Raw genomic sequence first — 14,394 nt, 5'->3', positions numbered from 1 at the left:
CTTTGGGGTGGGGGAGTTCAGAGTATGCACTTAATCCCAGGGTTAGACATCAGATGGTGGGCTGTGTGCATGGGGCTTTGTGCATGGCATGGACTCAGCACAGGTGGGTGCAGGGAACTTGTTCATTCACACCAGGCCAGAGGGAAGAGGGAAGGGAGCTTTTAAAGTGTCAAAGTGAGGAAGCCAAAGCTTTAGAGCAAAGTAGGAAGGTGCACTGGCCAGGCCACCATGGATCTTGCCGCAACACTTGTCCCTTGCATCAGGGGAGACTGGCAGTTGACTGGCCAATGAGACATCCCCTGCTGTGGTATAGTTTACAGGCAATTGAAGGGATTTTGAAAGGTAATTTTAATCCAATAATTTTCAGTTTCTCTGTGGTAGATTAGGTCCAAAATCATGGTGAGTCTGGCAGGGATCCTGCCTGAAATCCAGCCTGGGACAGTGGAGGACCCACCCAGGAATCATCCACTTAGCTCTCACCAAAAGTCACTGTAATAGAGAAGAACAAATCTGACTCCATATTGGATCTGTTCCTTTTCCTTTAACCCTCTGCCGTGTTATCTAGGCTTAGACTTGCAAGCTCTGCACTTTTTGTAAAACAGTGTTGCCTTTAGCCTGAAATAAACAGGAGAGCCTATTCTCAAAAGTCTGAGCTTTAAGGATATTAACACTTTGCACTCCTATAAAGATAACAAGTTGCAGAATAGAAAAAGTTTGTTTTGTTGCATGTTTTGCAGGAACACCATGATCTGACCCACGTGGACAGCTGCAAAGGATTCCAAGAACAAAGAATTCCTACACCAACAAGTTTGAAACAACCAACCACAGCCCCTCCCCTTTTTAGTAGAAAAGGAGCCTGAAGTTGACATGGGGAAGATGGTTCTCCAAGATATTAGTCCGCCATTATCTTGGTTTACAGCTGTTTACGTAGACCAGGTCATAGTGCCTCTGTAAATCCCCTAACAAAACAAAAGTAGTTTTCTATTCTACAACCTGTTGTCTTTATATAAGTGCAAAAGTGTTAATATCCTTAAAAAATCAAAGCCTTGAAAGTAGGCTCTTCTGTATATTTAAGGCTAAAGGCAACATTGTTTTACAAAAGGTGCAGAGCTAGTAAAACTAAGCCTAGAAAAGAGGGCAAAGGGTTAAAGCCAAAAGGACAGATCTTCTATGGAGTCAGATTTTTTCTTTTCTATTATACTATATTCTATTTTTGTTTTAAGTATATAAGAATAAAGTTTAGCCTTTTCCCATTTTAAATTGTGCAATTTTAAGGAGCATTAATTGCATTCACAGTGCTGTGAGACCAGCACCACTTGTTTCAGACTATTTCCTTCCTCAAAGTAAAAGCTTGTATACAAAGAGCACCCCACGTCTTACCTCCCCCAGCCCATGACAAGCCCTAATCCCCTTTCTCTCTCTATGTCTTTACCTATCCTGGAGGTTCCCTATCAATGAAATCGTATAAAAGGTGGCTTTTTTTTGGTTTGTCTGCCCACATATCTTAAGTAGGGACGGGTGAATTATTTTTTTTTTGTTTTCACGTGAATTAGCATTTTTGTATTTTGAGAGGAAAGTCCAGATGGATTAAAGATGAGACGTACCAAATGAAGCCCTTTTAGTAACTCTGTGTATAATCTCGGGGTAGGCACTGCTGTTCTAACTGTGAAACCAGAGCCAGAAGGGAGATGCTTAGCTCTTCTTGTGGCAAAATAAATCCAAACAAAAGCAGAAAACAAAGGCCAAGAAAGACAGCTGGAAAGACAAACCACAGCCTGGAAAAACCTTTCCTCATGACCCAAGATCGGAAAAAAGCTTCACATCCCTGTGGTCCAAAAAGCTCTTGAAGCCCAGTGTTCTGAAAAGAAACAAAACACACAGAGTCAGTTCCAACGAGAGGCAGTGCAGGTGGCCGGTTTGTACTGGAGATGCTTGACCTCTCAGGTGAGGACACAGGCAGACAGACAGACTGCAGAGACAGCATTGGCCACCATCACCCTGGCAGGTCTTTAGCCCAGTGACAACCAGCCCTGGTGACAACGTGAGCAGGCAGAGGCCCCAGGAGGTACCCTGGAAGGAAGAGCAAATGGACGCTCCTCTCCGGCAGAACAAGGTGTAGGATGCATCAAAGTGCCACAGGTGCATCCCTTCCCTAGCAGTGCTGAGCCTTAGAGAAGATCCCACCAAAGTGCTTGCACAATTTTCAAAGATAATGTTTCTTCAGTAACATGAATTCAAAATAATCAATATGTCGTCAAGGGATTTTCAGAAGTGACCTGCCCTGGACCCGTACAATACACACACATAAATACACACATATACACATAAATATATACACACATACATACAGGAAAAGAGACAGACAGACTGAAACACAGAGAAGCAGGGGGAGACAGAGAAACAGAGAGAGAGACAACTCAGAGAGGCACTGAGAGACAGAGACAGAGAGAAGGAACACTGGAGCTGGTAATGAGTGGAACTCACATACATTTTCACAAGTCAGTCTATGTGTCAGAACCTGGTCCCAAAGTCGATCCACCCTCCAGGGGAGGGTGTGGGGATCCCACAAGGGTGTGGGAACAGAAGGCAAAAAATAGGAAGCCATTGTGGGGCAGCCCACCACAGAGGCCGAGATGGGACACTGGGCCTGTATGTCAACATGACAGAATGACCTAGGAGGTTGTATGCCAGAGCGGACGATGTCAGAGTTGTATTTAATTTCAGTCTCACGACTGTGAGCGGGGATGCAAGCAGCAAGGAAAGTGACTTTCTCCAGACCCCAGGGCAGACCCCGGCCTGTGTGGGGTGTGCTTTGCACTCCGCCAGCCCTCTGTGGGTTCCTTCCTTTGCTGAGTCTGTGCACGATCTCCCTGTGATGCCAGCCCGTGGGGGTGACAGATGCAATAGGTGTTTCTAGGTCTAGAGACAGGATGGCTTCTCTAGGAAGCAGGGGCCAGAATGATCCTCACTGTGCTGATGGGGGATTGGGGAGACCCTGAGAGGCACGTGGTTTGTCCAGGATGATAACACTGCTGAGTAGGGGGAGCCAGGTCTGAACCCAGCTGTGTCTTCAGAGCTGCAGCACTGGTTGCATCCAGGACTCCCCAGGGCTATGGGGGGGCTGAGTTGGTGTCACTGTGTGTGGACATGGCATGGAGTGAGAAATGAGAGATTGGAAGCCCAGAAAGGCCCTTGAGGAGCTTTGTGTCAGGAGGAAGCTTGGAGAAGTGGACCCCAGGAAGTGACCTCACTTCCCTGGCAATAGAGCCCAACAGAATTTGGAACCGAAGTCACCAGGCACCCGCTCTGTAGAGAAGTCCCTACTCAGCTCACCTGGTTGGAGACAGAGGCATGTTCTGCTGCATCCCATTATCCTGAGGCCACAGGCCCCGGAAAGCCCTCAGCGAGGGTCTCTACCAACGCTGCCGGCACTGGGTCAGGTCTCACCCAAGGCGCCTCTGGCCTTTTGGCCAGAGAGACCCAAAGGTAACACAGGGAGGCCCAGGGCAGGCCCCCCCAGGCTGGGCCACCACTCAGATCCCATCCAGGTAGCCACACGGCCCCATCCTGCCTGGTGGAGGTGGAGCAGTCATGTTGGGGATGGGTATCTGCCTCAAGAAAGAGCAGGACAGAGGCCTGGGGGCCCGGTCACGTAGACAGCCCAGGACAAAGCTGGCTGGCTGGGATGTGGAGAGCCGGGGAAGGGTCCTGCCGCCCGAGGTGGAGCCCATGCTCTCTGGGTATGCATTTTCCCTCCCGGATGTCTGAGCTGAACAAGGTTCCGGTCTGATCTAGCAGCAGAGGGTAGAGTCTACAGAATCAGGAGTGTTCCTGGCCGGGAAGGACTCTGAGACTTCCATGCTGGGTCAGCTGCTGGTCACTATCATTGCAGAGCCAGATACCACATGTTGAAAAGAAGCTGATGAATAAGAACACCAACGCCCCCTCCCCAAGTGAAGGACTGGTGTGTCACTCTTCTGAGGGCCAGCGCAGACTCCTGGTGGGTCTGGATATGGAGGGGTCCCCACCACCATGGCCCACAAATCAGTGGGGCAGGCCTCTGACCCAGACATCACCCAGGGCTCTCCCAGGGACCTACCCGGGGCTGACGGGTAGCTCAGCACACCCTGGTCTGACCTGGAGCACCGTGCCCACCTCGCTGCAAGTCAGGTGGAGGACCAGGAGCCCCCGAAGCAGAGACCAAAGGTCAAAAAAGCAGGGCTGGTGTATGTGTGTAGGTGAGGGTGGGGCGAAGGCTGGGCCACACAGGGAGGTGTCCCTAGAGGCTACTGTTGGGACCAGAAAAGAGAATGGCCTCAGAACACCTGTCTGGAAAAATTCAGTCACAGAATACATCCTGTGGGCACTTTCTGGGTGGGAGCTGTCTGGAAAGCTCTGGGAAGATTTCTGTCCTTGTAGAGGCACATGGAAAGGGAGGCAGGTGCGTAAATTTTTCCTCTCTCACAGCATGAGATCTTCCACAAGACTTAAAACTCTCTCCACTTCCAATAGTTACAGAGGAGGCAGGGGCAGGGGAAGATGTCAGAGACCAAAAATGGGACGAACTGGATCCAGCAGGAGACCTCGAGCTCCCTCCTGCCGCTCCTGCAGCTCCTCCTGAACCTGCGTCTGCAGCTGGACTGCTGGGCAACGGAGAAACAGTTCAGGCATCACCACCACCTGGGGTAGAGCCCCCTCTGCACCCACCCACACCTTCTTCTCCAAAATGTTCTCCAAAATTCCACCGTCAGTCCCCCCACAAACTTGACGTCCCTTCCGCTGGAGATGTTTTTGTTTCATTTTCTTTAGTTTCCTTTGCTTGTTTCACATCATTTATGACATCATTTATTTTTCTTTTTAGAGTTTCATGTAATAAAATGTAGACTTTTCCCCTTTTAAATTGTGCAATTCAGGAGCATTAGGGGCATTCACAATGTTGTGCGACCATCACTACCATCTAGTTTCACACTATTTCTTTCCTCAAAGTGAAACCTTGGATCCAGAGCATGCACTCCCCTCCCTCCTCACCCAGCCCCTGACAACCCCAAGTCCTCTTTCTCTTTGCGTGTCTTTACCTCTACTGGTTGTTCCCTGCCAATGAAATTTTTAAAAAGGATTTTTTCCTTCCTGCCCACATGTTTTCACCTGGGGCTGAGGATTTTTGTTTGTTTTCACTTGAAGCAGCATTTTTATTATTTTCAGGGGATATGCAGGGGGATTAAAGATGTGATGCACAAAATGCAGCCCTTTTGGTAACTCTGTGCATAATCTCAGGGTAGACACTGCTGTTCCCCCTGTGACACCACAGCCAGAAGACACAAGGGAGATGCTTAGCTCTTCCTGTGGCAAAAACAAAACCAAACGAATCAAAAAAATTAGTAAAAGCCCAGAAAAATTGCTTGAAAGGCAAACCACAACCTGGAAAATGCATTCCTCATAACCCAAGGTTGGAGAAATTTTTCCCATCCCTGTAGTCCAAAATCCTTTTGAAACTCAGTGTTCTAAACAGAAACAGAACAGGCATGGGCAGTTCCAATGAGAGGCAATGCAGGTGGCCAGTGTGTGTTAGAGATGTTTGACCTCTCAGGTGAGAACAGAGGCAGAGAGAAACACTGCAGAGACAGCATCGGTCACCATCACACTGGCAGTTCTTTAGTCAGGTGACAACCAGCCCTGGTGACAATGTAAGCAGGCAGAGGCTCCAGCAGATCCCCTGGAGGGAAGAGTGAAGGGACACTCCTCTTCAGGAGAACAGGGTGCAGGACACATCAAAGGGCCACAGATGCATCTCTTCCCCAGAAGATCTGATACTTACAGTTCATCCCAATAAAATCCTTACACACCTATTCAAAGATGCCTTTTCAAGGGTGTCCATCACAGCACTGGTTGAAACAGTCGGAATTAAGGCAACACTAATATTGATGGAGAGGGGATGGGGTCCATTCGTTCTGGTTCATGTGGATGAATGAATGCTGTTCAGTTGGAAAAGTGGGTGCCTGGTCTCAACCCAATGTCAAGGGAGGCCTCAGGGTGGAAGTATGCAGACCCACTCTCTGCATCCAGGGTCCCATCTGCACGACCACATGTGTGTGAAATCAATATAGATGGAAATTGACCTGATTGTGAGTGTGTGAGAGACAGAGATGGAGAGAGACATACTGAGAGACACAGAGACTGAGACATAAGCACCAAATCATTCATGACAGACACCGCTGTGGGTGGGAATTACAAATCACTTCTTTTTTAGGCAATATTTCAATTTTTTGTACTGTGTCTGTATTACTCTACTAATTCTAAAAGGATTAAAATCCTATGCTAATGTGACCCATTCATTACTCATCTATGGAGTAATTAAAGTACATTAATCCTATTTTTAAAAGAATTTAAAGCCTTCTCAGGACTCAGTTCCATGTCAGCTCAGTGGAAGCAGAGGTTCTCCAGGAGGTCGTGTCTCTTCTGAATCAGCATCCAATACAGGTGAGCAAGAAGTACCCGACTTGGACACTGAAGACTACAATAGATGAGAGAGTGTGTTGAGAGAAATTAAGACCTATATTCAAAGAGAATAATCCCATATTCATGGAGCAGAAGGCTTCATTCTACTAAGATGACAAAGGTCCACGAATAGATCTAAGGATTCAAAGAATGCCTACCCAAATCCCAGGTGGTATTTTGCAGGAATTGACAATCAATCTAAAATTCACGTGGAAAATCCAGGAGGTCAGAATACATGAGTGAATCTTGAAAAAGAAGAACAAAGTTTGAGGAATGGAAAGTCAGATGGAACCCACGGTTAATACAAAACCTCTTTAAGCTGAAGATAACTGAGATTCAAAAGATGCAGAAGAAAAGCTGTCATGGAAGCCAATTCTCTCCTTTCCCTTTTCCCTATTAAGTTAGGTTGATAAAAAAGCCTTTAACTTTCACCATTTAACATGGTAGTTACTTTTCTGGTTGGCTCCTGCGTGTGCATAAATAAAACGTTTCTCTCGTTCATCTCCTCTTTACTTCTGTGGGCTCTTTGGGAGGGACTCTGGATTATGGGGACCTGCTCTTTTCTCACCTTCTTTAGTGACATCTTTTGTCCATGGTGAAGTTCTTAAAAAAAAGAAAAGTCTCATTGGTTTTGGGTCAGATTTGGAACATGTATACCTTTGGAGACCCCCTGGAGGAACAAGGGGGTTCAATACTGCCTGGAGAATTCACTTGTCAAAATGCCTAACAAGACGCTATTTGCAAGGGTTTTTTTTTAAAGATTCTTACCCTAAAACAAATCCCCTATCTAAACCTCTTGGATGATCAAATATAAAGAAAAAAGGAGAATCATGTCTGGCCTAAGAACACTTGCTTAACAAAACGGAAGGACAGAATCAGTTTCAGAGCAAAAATTAAAATGCATTTATACCATCAACCCTCCCACCCTTTTGTACACTGTCCTCATGTAATCTGCCAGATGGCCCCCTGGAGAAGGCCCTTTGCCCGGAACTCGTGCTCATTTTCAGAGCTCGGCCAAGCGGGAGGTTGGTCCCCAGGGCCTGAGAGGGGCTATGTGTGAAATCTTATCTGCTGAGACCCAGCGGACTGAAGGTAACTGTGTTCTCTGAGGGAGAGAGAGCACACCGAGCCTCTGTGGAGGCATCTCTGAGACCCTCCCAAAGGCACAAATCTCTAACTCTGGACACGGGAATTTTTGATTGGCATCTTAGTTGGAAATCTCCTCCTGGATAGAAAGAAGCAGATTCAAGATGTTGCAATTGGATGGGCAGGTCGGCCTCTCGAATTAGTCGATGAGGAGGACACGCAATTCTCTGCAGAAGTAGGAACACCCATCCCTGCTCTGCTGACGTCATGTACAGAGAAACAGACGCGACTCTAGGGGGAATTCAAAACCCACCAACCTTTCTTACCGACGTCAACGTCCCCACTTTATTCTCCTGTCAGGTCTCTGCACAAAAACTGTGGCTCATCCCCAAATATCACACACCCATCACCCTGTACCACTCTGTGTCTGTGTCCAACTCGAGCATTAAGGCCTGTGACCGTTACTGTTAAATCGTGTCCCCCTTTCTGCCCGTCTCCCGCCATCATCCCAGTCCAACCTCGGTGTCTCTCTCCAGGTCAGCAGCACTCTTCCCACTGGCTTCCCATCAGCTTACCTTGCCCTGCTTCCATTGCTTATTCCCCATACGTTACCCACAACGGTCTTATTAAAGTATGAATCAGATCAAGTAGTTCCGCATTGCAAAATACTTTCGTGATTTTCCATTGTATTCAGAAGGATATCCAGAGTCCCTACCAAGGCCCTATGTGATCCGGGCCCTCACCGATCTCTGCAGCCTCAGCTCTCACCGTTCTGCTCCAGCCCATCTTCACCGCCCCGATGGTCCCCACCAGGACAGCTGCGTTTCTAACTCCAAGTCTAGTACTTACACTTCTTCCGGCCTGGGAGGCTTTTCTTGTCTGTTACCTACGTGGCTTATTCTTTTGCTTTATTCAGGACTTTGTTCAAATTATTTACCCTCAGAGAGGACTTATCTGACCAGATTATTTAAAATAGCACACACATATTTCCTATTCAAACATTTTCTCTCCTAATATGCTTTATGTTTCTTTGTGGCAATTATTAGTACCTGGCAGTACATCATATATTTATTTGCTTACTGGTTTACTGTCTGTCTTTCTTACTAGACCTATATTCATGGAACCACAAATAACTGTTTTAACCAGTAACTTTCAAACCACCTTTAAATGAATTCTTTTATAAGATGAGAATTTCAGAGGCTTCCACGGGTTGCTTAGGGGAAAAAAGAAAAAGGATTCAGGTTGAACTAATTTATTAAGGACCTGAGAGTTGGTTATTTATTTTATACATAGTAGTGTGTACCTGTTAATCCCAAACTCCTAGTCTAGCAAAAGGCCTAGCTGACTACTATTTTTAAAGGAATTTTTTCTTTTTAAACTGGGGTTGTTTGAGATCTCTTTTCTTCTTCGTTATTTTTCTTTTTTTAAAGATTTTTTTTATTATTTTTTTACATTGAGGTACCGCAAATTGAATCCAGCATGTACTCTACCCCTTGAACTATACCATCCCCTCCAAAGACAATTATTTTTATACTTTGACAATACCATATTGAATTAAGATTTTTGTTCCATTTTCCCTTCATAGAGTTTATAACTGAGGGAGAGAGTCAGAGGAAGCTCTGGGCCAACCCTTCCTTCTCAGCGGGTCACTACACAGCAGAGGAGCTTGGCTGTCTCCAGGCCCAGCTCACCTTTCTGCTCTGAGGGCCGACTCAGGCCACTTCTCTTACAGGCGGCATGTTAGAAGCAGCAGAAAGCCAACTAGCGAGCAACAATGACAAAACTGACCCGCCTGCAGTTGGACATCATCTGGTCTGAAACGTACCTCTTAAATCTCTTCTTCTTATTAGTGGATGGTTTTCAAAAATATTCCCAAGGAGATGAATCTCACTCCATTTTTTCTGGATTTCTTGGGCCTTCTATGACTTTAACTGCAGGCTTCATTTTCTGCACAACATCTGCAGGGAAGCCAGGCAGAAAACGTGAACAGACCCTGCAGGCCGCGGCTGAGGCCTCCCGTCAAACATCCTTGTTGTGCAGAGCCTACGTTCATGGGACCAGTTTCATTACTGCTGTAATTAGTTCTTGTCCAAGTGTCCCACCGGAAATGTTTCTAGATAGAACGTGGCCTGACGCAGATGAGCAGTGGGGATGTGGGGTGCAGATGACACACAGACTGGAAGGAGAAAAGGGAAATGTTTCTTCAGGCTTCAGTTTGGAAGATTTCTGATTTTTATATGGACATTAAACTTGGTCAGGCTGAAGCACCATTTGCTCTAAGACGGGGTGATGTACACGTATCCCTACAACTTCAAAAAATATGTTGAAGCTGGGCGTAACAGCCTAGGGGACAGACAGCTTTGAGTGACACCTCCGTTCCAGGATGCCTATGATCTCGGGCTCACAAAGAGGAAAAGAATACACATATTTTGCCTCTGTAGTTCTATGTGAAATTATTTTGACCCTTGCCGGATGGTGTAAGATCAGAGAGCATGTAGTCTTTCGTACATCGCAAAGACGACAAGTCTTCTTGATGAGTCAGCACACTGTTTCCGATGGCCCGGGGTCTATGCCAGACATTAGCTGTCTAGACAAATACCATACAGCCCCCCATCCCTCAAGGAGATCACAGTGTGTCGTGGAAGATACAAATTTAAATAGATTTTCAAAACAATGTGGTAAGAGTCACTTTGCATCATATATACTATATGTTCAGAGGGGCTCTTGCACTGCCTGGGGCTGTGTTCTAGAAGATAGGGAAGGTGTCAGAGAGGAAATGCTTTCTGCACTGACATCTGACGGATTCCAGCAAATCTGTAGACCAGGAGAGTGCATGGTGGGGACGGGATTCTCAGCAGCTTGCGTGTCTCGTGCAGACCCCTGGTCATGTCTAAGAGCACTTTGCACTTAGGGAAGGAACGTCAGTGAGGCTAGAGGCTGTGAGGAACTAACGGAAGCTGAGGCTGAAAAAAAGCAGCAATGAGGTGATGAGAAGGTGTGACGTTAAATCAGAGAGCGTGGACTTCCTCACACACGCAGCGTGGAATTCTTTGCGGTTTTAAGGAGGAGAGTGACACAGATTAGTCATTAAAAGTGAGCAAAGTGGATTGTTCACTCTAAAGTACAGCACTGGGGAGACTAGAAAGGGGTGGGAATTAATGCAGTGGGGAGCGAGGAGCAGGGACTTAGTAGGGGGACATTAAGGAATAGAATTGTAGTACTGATGGGGGTGAGGGAGTGGAAAAGTAAAGGAAAACTCCCAGATGTTTGGCACAGAAAAGAGATGGGACAGTGATGCCATTGTTTGAAAAAGTAAAACTAGTTCTGGGCGAGTGTAAATCCAGACAAACAGAGCTTGAGATTTTTATGTGCTAACCAAATGTGAATGTCTACTTGTCAATTAGAAATATATTTCTGGGACTGAACTGAGATGTCCATGCTGGAAAAGATTTGACAGTTAATCATTGGACAGAGGGCAGTTGAAGCCATGGGAATAAATGCCACCCACTGACAGTTTACCAAAGAAAAGGGAAGGAGGGCACTTCTGGTTCAGAAAATATGGCAGACCAGAATCTTGAAGACCCACTCACTTAAGACACATAAAAACGTAGGACAAAATGCTGCCAGTGTTTTCCTGTTTTTTTTTTAAGGGCACGTTTATTGTGGTATGATACCTGTACAATAAAATACACATATTTCACATGTACTACTTGGTGAATTTGATAAATGTCTACACCCAGAAAACCATAACCACGATCAAGATAGCTAACATTTCCATCACTCCCCAAGAGGGGCACTTTTCGAATCCCCATATTTATCCCTTCCCATCTCCTTCTCTCCCTGTGAACCGTAAGTTTGTTTCTCTATGTCTGTGGGTCTGTTTATCTTCTGTATTTAAGTTCATATGTTTCTTTTTTTGATTCCACATATAAGTGATATCATATGGCATTTTTCTCTTTTCCTGGTTTACTTCACTTAGAATGACTATCTCTACGTCCATCCATGTTGCTGCAAATGACATTATTTGTTTTTTCATGGCTGAGTAGTATTCCATTGTATAAATATACTACTACTTCTTTATCCAGTCACCTGTCAATGGACATTTGGGTTGTTGCCATGTCCTGGCTATTATAAATACTGCTGCTGTGAGCATTGAGGTGCATGTGACTTTTTGAATTAGAGTTTTCTTCTGACATATGCCCGGGAATGGGAAGGCTGGATCATGAGTTAAGTCCATTTTCAGTTTTTAAAGGAACCTCCACACTGACTTCTCTAGTGACAATGCAGCCCATCTTGTGAAAGCAGAGCCATGCTCAGAAAGTAATGGGTATTTCTAAGGGCCAGACATGAAGTGCAGTGAGTGTGGCCTGTTCAAGAATCAGAGGGCAGTCTGCCAGGGCTGGAGGAGAGTGACAAGGGAAGTGTGGTACAGGTAGGAGTCAGACCATGTGGGGACATGGCAGGCTGGGATAAGGAGCCTGGACTTCCAGTAATCCCTTGGTAACCATGGGGCACTGGTTCCAGGACTCACCCTGAAGTCAACATCCATGGATGCTGACGCCTCTTGTATAAAATGACATAGGACTTGCATGGGACTCATGTACATCCCCCCATCTACTTTTATATATATATACAAACTTTTTTTATTGAGTTATAGTCATTTTGCAAAGTTGTATCAAATTCCAGCATACAGCACAAGTTTTCAGTTATACATGAGTATACACATATATTTGTTGTCACTTTCTCTTTCACTGTGTCCTCCTGTGTACTTTAAGTTATCTCTAGATTACTCATGGTATCTAATACAACATGAATGTTATGTAAGTAGTTGCCAGTGTATGGCAAATTCAAGTGTTGCTTTTTGAAACTTTCTGTTTTTTCAACAATATTTTCAATCCACCGTTAGTTGAATCTGCTGGATAGGGAGGCCCTAGATATGGAGAATCCCCAAGCTCCTCCTTCCCACATCCTATATTTTCACTGCAAGCACTGAAGGGGTCCAAACATAGAAGAGACCCATCTACCTGCTGGAAACCCTGAGGAATTCCGTCAGCGTATGTAGAGCAGGAGAGAAGGTTTAGGGCCAACTAGTGGGAAAGGAGGGCCTGCCTGGAGAGGATGGAGGAAGGACAGTAGTGGAAGCCATCACGTACTCTTACTGGAACTAGCTGACAGCAGTGAGGGACGCCAAGGAACTGGGTACACGTCACGTGTGGGGCGATCCTGGCCACCAGGTGCAGGGTTCACATAACTGGGACCCAGTTTGCAAGATCAAAATAACAAGGAGGCAAAGGGGCTGCCTCAGTCCCAGGATCCTGACAACGGCCACAGCGACGTGACCCCAGCTAATGCGGTTCCCCTAGTAAGCCAGAAAAACGAAACTCTGAGCCAAGATATTGCAGATTCCACTGCAGCCACATGGATAACTAGATCTCTAACCTGACAAAATGTAACCACCAGAAACAGGAATCTTTCCTTTTCTCTTCCTTTGGAACTTTGGACAGGGAGTCACAAATCTTTGACGGGAACCACCTATAAACCAATAGAGAGCTCACTTTTTCAGGAATAAGCATGGAGAAAAAGAGTGGGGTGATGGTTTAAAGCAGAAGTCAAAGTTGAAGCCCATCTGAGAAATGGTAAAAACATGTTTCTCAATGAATTCGAGTTATGGCAAAAAGAAGGAGGAAGGTTAAGGAAATCTCTATTAATATCCATTCACCATAAAAGACTAGCCAGCCATAAAAAGACAACACCTTAAATTAATAATTTTTTTTTTTGGTGATGAAAAACAATGCCTTAATTTAAAACAAGGCTTGGGCCATCAACAACACTCTGAGAATTGTTGACCAGGAGAACATAAATCTGCATATAGATATGTAAGTGTTCCAAGTCCACCACTCAAAAACAATTAGTCAATCATGTGTCCAGTTGATTGGGAAATCCCAATAAGTAAATAACTCAAAAGTGGGAAAGACATGGGATTAAATAGTGGTAGTGAGCAATGAAATCCAAGATGTATATACCTATATTTTCTTTGTTAATGTAACAAACTTAAAGCAACTGTCTAAAAAGTAGTAACTGGAGCACACAAACACACACACACACAATTTAGAACAACAGAGAGGTAAAATATGCTAAATTTATCATTATTGAGGAACAGGATCTAATAGATTATTTCATTTTTGAGACTCTTATAGGAATACTGGTCCAATTGCATAAAAATTTATGAACTTAGAGATGATTTATAAAGATTTAGAGAGAATTTTCTTTAAGAGGCAATATAGCTTCCAAATCACTGAAGAGAAAATTAACAATAAAAAAATTAATTAATCTAGGTAATATGGAGTAACACTGACCATATTTACCACCCTAAAATAAACCACAAAATGGATAAAATATATGAAGCAATGATTTTTAAGACACGTGGAAACGATCATCCACTAGGACCTTGCCTTGCCACCTCAATACCAAGGCTCCTAGGCCTCCTACTGCCATCACAAAGGATGTCCACCAGGAGGCGACATTTCCTTCCTCTGCTCCTACTGCAGAGCCAGTCCTGAGCAGTCCTTTTCCAGGTGTTGGCAGGCAGCTCCCAGAAGTGCTCTCGTGGGCCTTGGTCCCTTTTGGCCACCAGCAAAGGGATCAAGGATGAGCAGTGAGCCTCCTTCCTCATCCAAGACCTAGGAAACTATCTGACTTCTGAGCAGCCCTTCACTCTTGTCTGCTGTCTGGTACTCTCCACCCGGCTTCCCGAGTCCCCGGCACGGGCAGCCTGCACACTGGCCACAGCCCATCAGAATCTGTTCCCCCGCC

The 14,394-nt window shown here is 45.4% G+C and overlaps 1 long non-coding RNA gene across 1 annotated transcript; it reads left to right on the top strand.

Annotated features, from left to right (window-relative positions):
• Positions 1-3,320: 3,320 nt before the first annotated feature.
• On the top strand, positions 3,321-4,775 carry LOC140693559 (uncharacterized). Its single transcript, XR_012069329.1, has 3 exons — positions 3,321-3,486; positions 3,893-4,000; positions 4,513-4,775. It is a non-coding gene; the product is annotated as an uncharacterized lncRNA (long non-coding RNA).
• The last annotated feature ends 9,619 nt before the right edge of the window (positions 4,776-14,394 follow it).

The sequence above is a fragment of the Vicugna pacos genome, unplaced genomic scaffold (assembly GCF_048564905.1).
Source record: "Vicugna pacos unplaced genomic scaffold, VicPac4 scaffold_19, whole genome shotgun sequence".
NCBI lineage: Eukaryota > Metazoa > Chordata > Mammalia > Artiodactyla > Camelidae > Vicugna > Vicugna pacos.
Note: the sequence above shows the minus strand (reverse complement) of the source record. Positions and strands in the feature narration are given on the sequence as shown.